Source organism: Colobus angolensis, unplaced genomic scaffold (genome assembly GCF_000951035.1).
Source record: "Colobus angolensis palliatus isolate OR3802 unplaced genomic scaffold, Cang.pa_1.0 Scaffold120, whole genome shotgun sequence".
NCBI lineage: Eukaryota > Metazoa > Chordata > Mammalia > Primates > Cercopithecidae > Colobus > Colobus angolensis.
In genome coordinates, this window is record NW_012113142.1 from 22760 (window position 1) to 35197 (window position 12438).

The 12438-nt window shown below is 48.8% G+C and overlaps 1 protein-coding gene across 2 annotated transcripts in view; it reads left to right on the top strand.

Moving 5' to 3' along the window:
• COL26A1 (collagen, type XXVI, alpha 1) overlaps positions 1-12438 on the top strand; it is a 237950-nt gene that overhangs the window by 862 nt on the left and 224650 nt on the right. The window lies entirely within an intron of this gene.

Here is a 12438-nt window from a genome sequence, read left to right on the forward strand (position 1 = left end):
ACCGCGGTGGCCCGGGCTGGGGCTCTGCCCCGGGCGTTCGGCCGCTCACGTGGCTCCGCCGCTCACCTGCGCGGCTGCGGCTTTGTGTCGCGGAGCAGGTTCCCGGGTGGTCAAGGCCTCGCGTCCCGGGCAGCCCCTCTCCTATCAGCGGCCCCAGGACACCGGAGGGGTCATTCCCGCCCAGTCTTTGGGGCTGAGGCCGCGGAGGATCCTCGGCTGCGACTCCCCAGCCACCCCGGGACGTAGAACCGGCTGGGATCGGGTGGCTGCGTGGCAGGGTTGGAGAGGGCGCAGGGTCACCGGGCCCGGGCGCCGGGACCCGCCAGGCGTCTCCTCTCTCTCGGCCGGCAGGTGGCGCCATGGCCACCCCCGGGACGCTCAGGGCTGCGGCTCCGGAGCCCGCATTTGGATTTCCCCAGAAAACCGTAAGCATGCAAGTAGAAGTTGCCAAACGCCTCGTTTGCATAAGTCGCTTGAATTTAGCTTTTCCTCATTTAGTAATAACTACAACCCACACAGCTATGACAGCGCTCTGGAATGCACTACCTGTGTCTGTTCCCTCCATCTCTTTTTTACATTTTAATTTATTTTTTGCAGAGACAGAATCTCAACTCTGTTGCCCAGGCTTGACGCAAACTCTTGGGCTCAAGGATATCCTACTGCCTTGGCCCCTCCCAATCTCCATTTCTTTTGATCCTTAACAACCCTAGGGTTAAAACATTAGAGTAGTATCTTTCCCTGAGCTGAAGAAACAGAGGCTCAGGATTTGCTAGGCCCAGTAGCCACTCAGGGACTGACCTCTTGTGCCTTTTTTTTTTTTCTTAGATAGTGTCTTGCTTGTTCCCCAGGCTGGAGTGCAGTGGTGCGATCATAGTTCACTGCAGACCTGATCTCCCAGGCTCAAGTGATCCCCCGACCTCGGCCTCCTGTAGCTGAGATCATAGGCTCGCACCACCATGACTGGCTAATTTTTAAATTTTTTGTAGAGGTGGGATCTCACTATGTTGCACATGCTGGTCTCTAACTTCTGGCTTCAAGAGATCCTCCTGCCTCGGCCTCCCAAAGTGCTGGGATTACAGGCGTGAGCCACCACGCCAGGCCCAGATCTGGTGTTTTCTAGCATACTGCTCTACTTATCAAAGCTAAAAGACAGGTTCCAGTTCTTTTTATCTCTTTGATATTTACCAAATCAGAGGACTCCAAGATGATTTCTGGCTAATGCCTTAATAACAAGGAGACAGGGATGTTTCATGCTGGGAAGAAATATACACTCATGGCTGGATAGGGCGGGACCCAGAAAAGCATAGAAGTGCCTCTGGAAAAGTTTGCATGCACTCTTATTTCTCTCATTTTGTTTGGAAATACTTACCCGGGGCTTCTATGAGGAGTATTCTTCAAACACCCACACTAGTGTGGCCTCTGCACAGTTCCATGTGAGGATTGTCTAAAAAACAAGATTTTCAAGTTGCAGAATAATATACAGCATGATTTCGTTTATGAAAAGGAAAATCAGGTCTACATCTAGGTAGATAAATGCCTCAAAAAAGTTTCTAGGAAACCATTTCGGCAGTTAATGTTATGAAGGGGTCTAGGGCTGGGCCAGGGGACTGTCCCATTTTCCCTCTGTCTGTTTGTGGCTTGTCTGAATGTTTTTCTGGTTTCTGTGTTTTTTTGAGACAGTCTCGCTCAGGCTGGAGTGCAATGGTGCAGTCTTGGCTCACTGCAACCTCTGCCTCCCGGGTTCAAGTGATTCTCCTGCCTCAGCCTCCCAAGTAGCTGGGATTAGAGGCGCCCACCATTGCACCTGGCTAATTTTTGTATTGTTGGCCAATAAAAAAATGCTGTGATTTTGGCCAGGCAGGTCTCAAACTCCTGGCCTCAAATGATCTGCCTGCCTCAGCCTCCCAAAGTGCTGGGATTACAGGCATGAGCCACTGTGCTTGGCCCCAAAGAGAACCTACTGGCCGGTACAGGGATTGAATGGATGGTTTGCAAAGAGCATATATTCATGTAATGCTTTTGTAGTTAAAAAGTGTGCGAAGAAAAAAAAAAAAGGTCTTTGCAGCCTGAAATACGCCTGCAGAAAAGCAGGAGGTGAGGTCCATGAAGATCGGGGGCTAATGGAGACCTCATTCTGACATTTGGTGGGCTGGAACTTGGGGACCTCTGCAGAAACTTGGAAGGGATCATTTTAGCACAAACAAAAAGAGGCTCAAACAAGTGTGGGAATCTTCCAGAACTCTTTCCACCAGGATAGGAATGGGGAGAGGATATAATTAGGTTTAGGGAGGATGTGGGTGAATTTGTGGGAAGTGGATTCCAGAAAAGGATACCAGGAGGTGTTGGGGAGGCTTGGGGCAAGTTGATATTCCCTAACGTGACTGAGTCTCTTTGCCCAGAAAGCCCAGCATGGGCATTGCAGGCACTTGGTTGTTGCCTAGGTGAGTCATAGGCTGGAGCTGGCCTGGGCGTCACATGTTTTTGTGCTTCATGAGCTATCTTTCACAAGTGTCCCTTGTCCTTGAGATTCATGATCTCCAGAAGTTGAAGGCTTGGGGGACAGCAGTTGGCACAGTGGTCCTTGCAGCCTTGGCCTTCAGTAGTGTGTTTACCGGGGCTTGGTCTCAGTTCATGGGCGATGATGACAGGGCTGTTTGTTGACAAAGAGTCTGCTTTAATTTCATTGTTGCTGCTCCTTGTTAAAGTCTGATTTTTTTTTTTTTAAAGACAGGGTCTCTCTCTGTCACCCAGGCAGGAACACAGTGGCGCAATCATAGCTCGCTGCAGCCTCAACTTCCTGGGTCCAAGCAATCCTCCCACCTCAGCCTCCTAAGTAGTTGGGATCACAGGCATGGGCCACCATGGCTGGCTAATTTTTAACTTTTTCATCGAGATGGGGTCATGCTATGTTGCCCAGGCTGGTCTTGAACTCCTGGCCTCAAGTAGTCCTTCAGCTTTGGCCTCTCAAAGTGTTGGGATTACAGGTGTGAGCCACTGTGCCTAGCCAAAAAGCGGTTTTTAATTGTTAATTTGTTCAAATCTGCATCTAAATAAGTCTGCTTATTGGTTATTCTGTCTCTTCTGTCCCTTTTAGTGTAGGAAAGTCCTCTCCCATTGAAAGAGTAATTTTTTCTCCATGCTGTCAAGTTGTTGAAGACCAGTTGTTTTCTAAAATGTCCACATACTAGATTTAGCTACTTGCTTCCCAGTGGTGTAATTAATTGGATCCTCTGCCCCCTGTATCTCTTCTATTTTGGAAGCTAGGTTGGAAGGTTTGATTAGATTTATGGTCTCTATTTGGGGGTGTTGGGAGAGACAGAAATGCTTCATAAGTGGTCTAGTCTACCATATTATATCAGGAGATGCTCTGGAGTGATCTGTGTGTCCCCACCGAATTCATACGTTGAAGCCCTCACCTCCAATGTGCTGGTATTTGGAGGTGGGACCTTTGGAGGTAACTAGATTTAGATGAAGTTGTGAGGGTAGTGCCCCATGATTCGATTAGTGATGTTATAAGAACAGGAAGAGAGGCTGGGCGTGGCGGCTCAAGCCTGTAATTCCAGCACTTTGGGAGGCCAAGGCGGGAGGATCACGAAGTCAGGAGATCAAGACCATCCTAGCTAATATGGTGAAATACTGTCTCTACTAAAAAGACAAAAAAATTAGCCAGGCGTGGTGGTGGGTGCCTGTAGTCCCAGTTACTCGGGAGGCTGAGGCAGGGGAATGGCATGAACCTGAGAGGCGGAGCTTGCAGTGAGCCTAGATCGCACCACTGTACTCCAGGCTGGACGACAGAGGGAGACTCCGTCTCAAAAAAATAAAAAATAAGTAAATAATAAAATTAGCCAGGTGTGGTGGTGCACACCTGTCGTCCCAGCTACTTGGGAGGCTGAGGCACTAGAATCACTTAAGCCTGAGAGGTAGAGGGTACAATGAGCTGAGACCATGCCACTGCACTCCAGCCTGGGCAACAGAGTAAGACTCTGTCTCAAAAAAAAAAAAAAAAGAAGAAGAAGAAGAGAAAGAGAAATCAGAGCTCTCTCTCTTTGCCATGTGAGGACACAGCACAGCAAGAAGGCGGCTGTCTGCAAACCAGACAGAGAGCCCTCACCAGGAACTGAATCTGCCAGCACCTTGATCTTGGACTTCCCAGGCTCCAAGGCTGTGAGAAATAAATGTCTGCTGCTTAAGCTGCGCAGTCTGTGGTATTCTTTTATGGCAGCCCTGAACTGACTAACAGAAGGACATGGCTTTATTCTGGAAAGCTGGGTGTTAAATATTCAGCAGACCACCACTGTCTACAAGTCTCTTCCACTTTTTCCCTTCTTTTTGTTGCAATTTATTTGTTGCAGAAAAATCAGCCTTCTAGAATGTTCCATGTTCAGGATTTTGTTGGTTTTATGCTCACGGTGCCTTGAGCATGTTCATCTGTCCTCTGTATTTCCAGATAATGGGAAATTGGATCAAGAGTTTGATTGGATCTAGTTCTTCCTCCTCCTTCGTTTTCTCCTTATTATGATCATCATTGTTTTGGCGGAATTACCTCTTGGGTGGTGTAGTGTTTTTCTATTGGCAATTACACAACGTCTGGTCGTCTCTTTTTTTCTCTTGTGATGCTTGAGGTGTTGGTGATCGTTGCCTATGTCATTATTTCATTAAGGATTGCAAAGTGGATGCAGGACAGGCAGGCCCCCAAATTGGGGCTTGGCCGGGAGGGTTCTTGGTTTCGCCCAGGAAAGAATTCAAGGGTGAGTGGGTGGTGTCAGACAGCAACTTTTATTGATGCAGCAGTGCACAGCAGCAGCAGAGGTCCTGCTCCTTGCAGAGCAGGGATACCCCATAGGCAGTGTGCCCAGACTAGCAGCTCAGAGGCAGTTCAGCACTATTTATATCCACTTTTAACTATATGCAAATTAAGGGGCAGTTTATGCAGGAATTTCTAGGATGAAGGTGGTAACTTCCAGGTTGTTGGGTTGTTGCCATGGAAAGGGGTGGTAACTTCCGGGTGTTGCCCTGGTAAATGGTAACTCACATGGCGCCCTGGTGAGTGAGTCTTATGGGGATGTGCTTTGTCCTAACCTGTTTTAGCTAGTCCTCAATTTGGTCCCGTGTCAAGCCCAACCTCCAGAGTCAAGTCCTGGCTCCTACTTCAAAGTGGTACTATAATTTTGATTCTTTAAAATTTGTAATTTCTAGAATACTTGTACACATTTATTCGTAGGTAGCCAGATTTTGAGTTAGTTTTTGGTTTCTCTTTTCATTGTTTCTTTTTGCAAATGTAAGCAATTTGTGTATGTGTGAGTGTTAGAGTGTGTATGAGTATGTGTGTGTTTGTGTCTGCATCCTCTTCCTTTTCTTACACAGAGGTGATGTGTTAGTTATTCTGTTTTGCACTTGGCCTTTTTCCATCATAACATGTTGTGGAGATGGCTCTATCAAAAAGCAAAGATAGGCGGGGCATGGTGACTCACGCCTGTCATCCCAGAACTTTGGAAGGCCAAGGCAGGTGGATCACTTGAGGTCAGGAGTTTGAGACTAGCCTGGCCAACATGGTGAAACCCCTTCTCTACTAAGAATACAAAATTTAGCTGGGCGTGGTGGCGCATGCCTGTAATCCCAGCTACTCAGGAGGCTGAGGCAGGATAGTTGCTTGAACCCGGGAGGTGGAGATTGCAGTGAGCCGAGATCACGTCAGTGCACTCCAGACTGGGTGACAGAGTGAGATTCTATCTCGAATAAATAAATAAATAAAGCAAAGATAATCTTCTGCATCCTTTTTATTTTTATTTTTATTTTTTTTTGAGATGGAGGCTCACTCTGTCGCCCAGGCTGGAGTGCAGTGGCATGATCTTGGCTCACTGCCAGCTCCGCCTTCCGGGTCACGCCATTCTCCTGCCTCAGCCTCCTGAGTAGCTGGGACTACAGGTGCGTGCCACCATGCCCGGCTAATTTTTTGTGTTTTTTTAGTAGAGTTCTGCATCCATTTTTATGGGTCTGTAATTGTGTACAGTGTAAGTGACTATATTTATTCAACTAGTCCTCTACTGATAAGGCACTTGTGTTGTTAAGTGGCAAACACATGTTTAATTATGCTAGATAGCGTCAAGTTTCCCTCCACTGGGGTTACAGCATTTTACATTTCCATCAGCAGTTTCTTCTTGGGGTACATTTTGAATAGGCCATTTTATTGATTGATTGATTGATTGATTTGATCGGGATGGAGTTTTGCTCTTGTTGCCCAGGCTGGAGTGCAATGGCGTGATCTCATCTTACCACAACCTCTGCCTCCCGGGTTCAAGCGATTCTCCTGCCTCAACCTCCCTAGTAGCTGGGATGGTAGCATGCGCTACCATGCCCGGCTAATTTTGTATTTTTAGTAGAGATGGGGTTTCTGCATGTTGGTCAGGCTGGTCTCAAACTCCCAACCTCAGGTGATCTGCCCGCCTCGGCCTCCCGAAGTGCTGGGATTATGGCATGAGCCAATGCACCCAGCCTGAAGAGGCCATTTTAAATGATGCTGGGTCGATATGGCCTTTCAGGGGTAAGAATAGGCTTCCCTGATCTTATAACACCTGTGAGCCCTGGCCACTCCTAACATTTTTGGGGCTTGGGGCAGGACTAAAGATGAAGACCATTCACCATATGGCTAGATATTTAAAAGTTATAAATTGGCTGGGTGCGGTGGCTCACTGCTGTAATCCCAGCACTTTGGGATGCTGAGGCGGGTGGATCATGAGGTCAGGAGATCGAGACCATCCCAGCTAACACAGTGAAACCCTGTCTCTACAAAACATACAAAAAATGAGCCAGGCATGGTGGTGGATGCCTGTAGTCCCTGCTACTGGGGAGGCTGAGGCAGGAGAATGGCGTGAACCTGGGAGGCAGAGCTTGCAGTGAGCCGAGATCACACCACTGCAGTCCAGCCTGGGTGACAGAGTGAGACTCCATCTCAAAAAAAAAAAAAAAAGAAGTTATAAATCAAGCTGACGTGCAGTTTTGTTGTTGTTGTTTGTTTGGTTTGTTTTTGTTTTTTGAGACGGAGTCTGGCTCTGTTGCCCAGGCTGGAGTGCAGTGGCACAATCTCAGCTCACTGCAACCTCCGCTTCCCAGGTTGAAGCGATTCTGCTGCCTCAGCCTTCTGAGTAGCTGCTATTATAGGCATGCACCACCACACCCAGCTAATTTTTTTGTATTTTTAGTAGAGATGGGGTTTCACCCTGTTAGCCAGGCTGCTCTTGAACTCCTGACCTCAGGTTATCTGCCCACCTCAGCCTCCCAAAGTGCTGGGATTACAGGCATGAGCCTCCGCGCCCCACCCACCTTTCCTTCATCTATACCTGCTGCTTCAAGCTCCCTCTGTCTCTAAAGTCACTTTCTTGTGGTTTTGTCTAAGCCAAAGTGCTTGGTGTGTCCCCTCCGCACTCAAAATGCCTCCTTCTTACCTTGACTCCCCGCTTTTTTAGTAGAACCACAAGCACCCTTCCTCCAGGAAGTCTCCCTGGATTTACCTCCCAGCTTTCTGTTCATCTCATCTGTGGGTGGGCCCTGCACCTGTTGCATCTGTGATTGTGGTTTTGTTTTGAGAACTCACTTCCCCAGTTTTCCTTCTTGCAGATGGAATCATTTCTCCTTCCTCGTTTACTCCCTGCAGGAGTGACTCTGAGCAGCCTGCCTTGGGCAAGCGTGCATGAGCCAGGGCTCAGCCCTGCCCACGACCTACCACTGCCTCTTGGAAATATGAGCCACTCCAGGTCAGGCATTTAATCACCTTGCATTCACTGAGCCCACATGCAGGTAGGGGAGAGGCTGAGGACTCAAACATGAAGGCAGGGGGCTCGGCCTGGTGGCCTGCATGGAGGAAGAGCTCAGCAGACTCTGGGGAAGTGGATGATCACATCCACAGGGCCTTGTCCCTCTGACTGCATTGCATGCCTCTGCAGTGTTGGGCCCCTGCCTTTGCTCTACGGTTCCCTACATTCAAGAAGGGGCAACTGTGGTCAGCTGTGGTGGCTCATGCCTTTCATCCCAGCACTTTGTGGGAGACCATGTTGAGAGGATCACTTTAGCCCAGGAGTTTGAGACCAGCTGGGACAACATAGCCAGACCCTGTCTCTGTGAAAAAAATTTAAAAAATTAGCTGGGCGTGGTGGTGCACACCTGTAGTCCTGGTGGAGGCTGAGGTGGGAGGATTAACTGAGTCCAGGAGTTTGAGACCAGCCTGGGAAACGTAGTCAGACCCTGTCTTTGCAAAAAGACTAAAAAATTAGCTGAGTGTGGTGGTACACACCTGTAGTCCCAGGTACTTGGAAGGCTGAGGTGGGAAGATGGCTTGAACCCAGGAAGTTGAAGCTGCAGTGAGCTATGATTACACCACTGCACTCCAGCCTGGGTGACAGAGTGAGACCCTGTCTCTGGGGCAGTGAGATGATTCAGACCCAGCCTCTGTCCTTGATGAGCTCAGAGACTGGTTGAGGAAAACAGATCCATGAGTAAGAGTGGAATTTGGTGTGATACAAATGTGTACAAAGTGAGCTAGGGGAGCTAGGGTATGTGGGAGACTGGGAGTCTTTGTGCCTCAGTTTTCTCATCTGTAAAATGGGAATGATCTCAGTACTTCATTAAGTTGTTCTGGGGCTTAAATGGGTTAATATTAATAACGTTCTTAGGAAAAAGAATAGTAAATGCTCTGCTCAGGCATGTGACAGTGGACTGTGTTCACACGCTTTGCAAAGGTTGCAAGCATGGGGGGATTCCACAAATATATGAATACAAATATATTGGAATCTTTTTCTGGGGAGCATTTTGTTTTTTTGAGATGGAGTCTCACTCTGTTGCCCAGGCTGGAGTGCAGTGGCATGATCCTGGCTCACTGCAACCTCCGCCTCCCAGGTTCAAGCAATTCTCCTGCCTCAGCCTCCTAAGTAGCTGGGATTACAGGCACCCACCAACATGCCGGGCTAACTTTTGTATTTGTAGTAGAATTGGGGTTTCTCCACATTTGCCAGGCTGGTCTTGAACTTTGACCTCAAGTGATCCACCTGCCTTGGCCTCCCAAAGTGCTGGGATTGCAGGTGTGAGCCACCACACCCAGCCTTCTGGGGAGCATTTTGTTAGGACTGTGTTCCTGACCACATACTTAGGGAAATGTTCTAGTGGATAGAGACTAAATGTTGAGGACTTCTCAGAAGAGTCAACATAGGAGGGTTTTGTAGGATGAACAGGAGAGCTTGAGGCAGTGACTGGGGCGCTCTGGGCAGACAGACTGCTGTATAAGGGTTTGGAAGTGTCATCAGCTGTTGCCTGACATATAGTCAGTGGGATTGAGTTCAGAGTGGCTGGACTGGTGGGATGTGGTGGCTCATATCTGTAATCCCAGCACTTTGGGAGGCCAAGGTGGGAGGATTGCTTGAGCTCAGGAGTTCAAGACCAGCCTGGGCAACATAGCAAGACCCTGTCTCTACCAAAAATAAAATATTAGCCAGGTGTGGTGGAACACGCCTGTAGTCTCAGCTACTCAGGAGACTGAGGTGGGAGGATCGCTTGAGCCCAGGAGTTTGAGGCTGCAGTGAGCTATGATCGCACCACTGCACTCCAATCAGGGTGACAGAGCAAGAGCAGACCATGGGCTTGGGCAGGCAGAGGATAGGTGCTGAGCTTTTGGAGTCTGAATGTGAAGTCTCCTTCCTGCCACCTTAAGGAGCTTGCCTTTATAGTCTGGGCTTGGTCACAGTCAGGCTTGTGCCAACTTTGCTGGTTGGGGAAGAGGCTGGCAGAGGAAGGAGAGTGGAAGGAGGGAGGCCAGTTAGGAGGTAGTTGATGGATGGAGCAGGGGAGAAAGGAGTGCTCGGAGCTAGTGGGACCTGGTGCCTTGGTGGCTCACGAATAGGCAGAGACAGGCTTCAGGCCTGAGCTCCTGGCTGTCTCCAGTGCCTGGGGGACACCAAGGAGCCTGCTGCTTTGCTTCTCAGAACATTGCGAAGTTTTTGCAACATTTTCTAGGTTTGCAACGGCAGCAAAGCAGACTTCACACATCTTGCATTTTTGTGAAATACTGTTATTTTTCCTGCATGGAGTTTTCAACCCCACATTTCAGCATCTTCTGGACTTGCACGGATCAGGTACTCAAGGGAAGTTTGTTGAGTGAATGAATGAACATGTGAATGAATGAACAAATACCTTGACCTTTCTCCTTTAGGGCAGTGCCTCTGCCTCAGTGCACGTTTGCTGTTCTGGAGCGAGGTCCCTTTCTCTGCACTTTGTTCACATGAGGCCAGCTCCTGAAGCCACTTTTAGAGGAACCATGGAGACCCCAGCTTTACAGATCCTGCTTCTCCCTTTGAAGTGCGAGCGCATAGGGAAGGGAGACTTTTCCTGAGAATCACACAGAATGGCTTTGATGTAAATATCTGGGGAGACCTTGTCCTCAAGCTCCAGGATTTTCTGAATCTTCCCTCTCTTCATCTCGCTCCCCTTTTCCCCCAGCTTGTCTGTTATTTTAAAATCCATTCCCAGAGAAACAATTCCTATGGCAATAAGAGCACTCCTCTAGGCTTCTCTTGGCTCGAACTCATGTGACACTTCATTGCCACTTTGAGAGTGTGTGAGCTGGACCCGGATCAATTCAGCCTGGGGCAGGGGAAAAGAGCAAAAATAGCTAACTGTTAGAGGATTTTCGGGAATGTTAGCACAAAGTGCTCCGGGAATTCTGCAGATGATCCTACGGAAACATACACACGCCATGCTGTTCTGCCCTCCAAGTCGTCGGGGTCCCTGACCTTCCCAGTCTGGCCTTCTCTCTGCCTGCCTCCCAGAAACCAGGGTCTAGAGCTTCCCTTCGGAGTCCTGTAACAGACTACCTTGAAACAAGCTGGACTGAGTCCAGGTTAATTCTGAAATAATAGGAGAGTGATGTGCACTCCGGCCTCCTGCGTCTCCCTGTCTGCCCCATCCCTAGCTGCCTCCAGAGTAATCTTGTAAAGCAGGGGTCCCCAACCCCCAGGTCACAGACAGGTACCGGTTCAAGACCAGTTCAAGGAACTGGGCCGCGCAGTAGGAGGTGAGTGACAGGCGAAAAAGCCTGAACCTTCATCTCTACAGCTGCTGCCCTCGCTAGCATTACTGCATTAGCTCCGCCTCCTGTCAGACCACCAGCAACAGTAGATTCTCGTAGGAGCTCCAGCCCTGTTGTAAACTGCACAGGCGAGGGGTCTAGGTTGTGCACTTTTATGAGAATCTAATGTCTGATGATCTGTCACTGTCTCCCATCACCCCTAGATGGGACCGTCTAGTTGCAGGAAAACAAGCTCAGAGCTCCCACTGATTCTATATGATGGTGAGTAGTAGGATTATTTCATTATATATTACAATGTAATAATAATAGAAATAAAGTGCACAGGCCAGACACAGTGGCTCATGCCTGTAATCTCAACACTTTGGGAAGCCATGGCGCAGATCATCTGAGGTCAGGAGTTTGAGACCAGCCTGGCCAACAAGGTGAAACCCCGCCTTCAATAAAAATACAAAAAAATTAGCCAGGCATGGTGGCGGGCACCTGTAATTCCAGCTACGCGGGAGGCTGAGGCAGGAGAATTGCTTGAACCTGGGAGGCGGAGGTTGTAGTGAGCTGAGATCATACCACTGCACTCCAGCCTGGGTGACAGAGCCAGACTCCATCTCAAAAAAAGAGGAAGGCTGTGAAGAGCAGGATCTGGAGCCAGGCTGCCTGAGTCTGAGTCCAGGTTGTGTGTGGCCCTGACTAAGTTGCCTGACCTCTCTGTGCCTCAGTCACCTCATCTATAAAATGGGTATGATTAGAGTATTTCCTTCATAATGTCATTCTGGGGCTTATGCCAGTTAATCAAGCGCTGAGAACAATGTCTAGTATGCACTCTAGGAGGCCATGTGAAAGGATAAAGGCTTTTCTCAGATGGTGTAGTGTGCTGATGGGGCCTTGTAAAGCTCGGGAAGATGATGGATTTCACAAACATAGGCAGCATGGCTGGGCACAGTGGCTCACACCTACAATCCCACACTTTGGGAGGCCAAGGCGTGAGGATCACTTGAGACCAGGAGTTCGAGACCAGCCAGGGCAACACAGCAAAATCCCCAATCTACAAAAAAAATAAATAAAAATTAGCCAGGTGTGATATGGCAAGCTTGTAGTCTCAGCTACTTGGGAGGGGAGGCTGAGGCAGGAGGATTGCTTGAGCCCAGGAATGTGAGACCAGCCTGGGCAACAAAGCAAGATCCCATATCTATAAAAGAAAGAAAGAATGAATGAAAGAAAAAAAGAAAATTAGCCAGGCACGGTGATGTGTGCTTGTAGTTCCAGGTACTTGGGGAGGAGGCTGAGGTGGGAGGATCACTTGAGTCCAGAAGTGTGAGCCCAGCCTGGGCAACATAGTAAGATCCTGTATCTACAAAAAAAAAAAAAAAAAA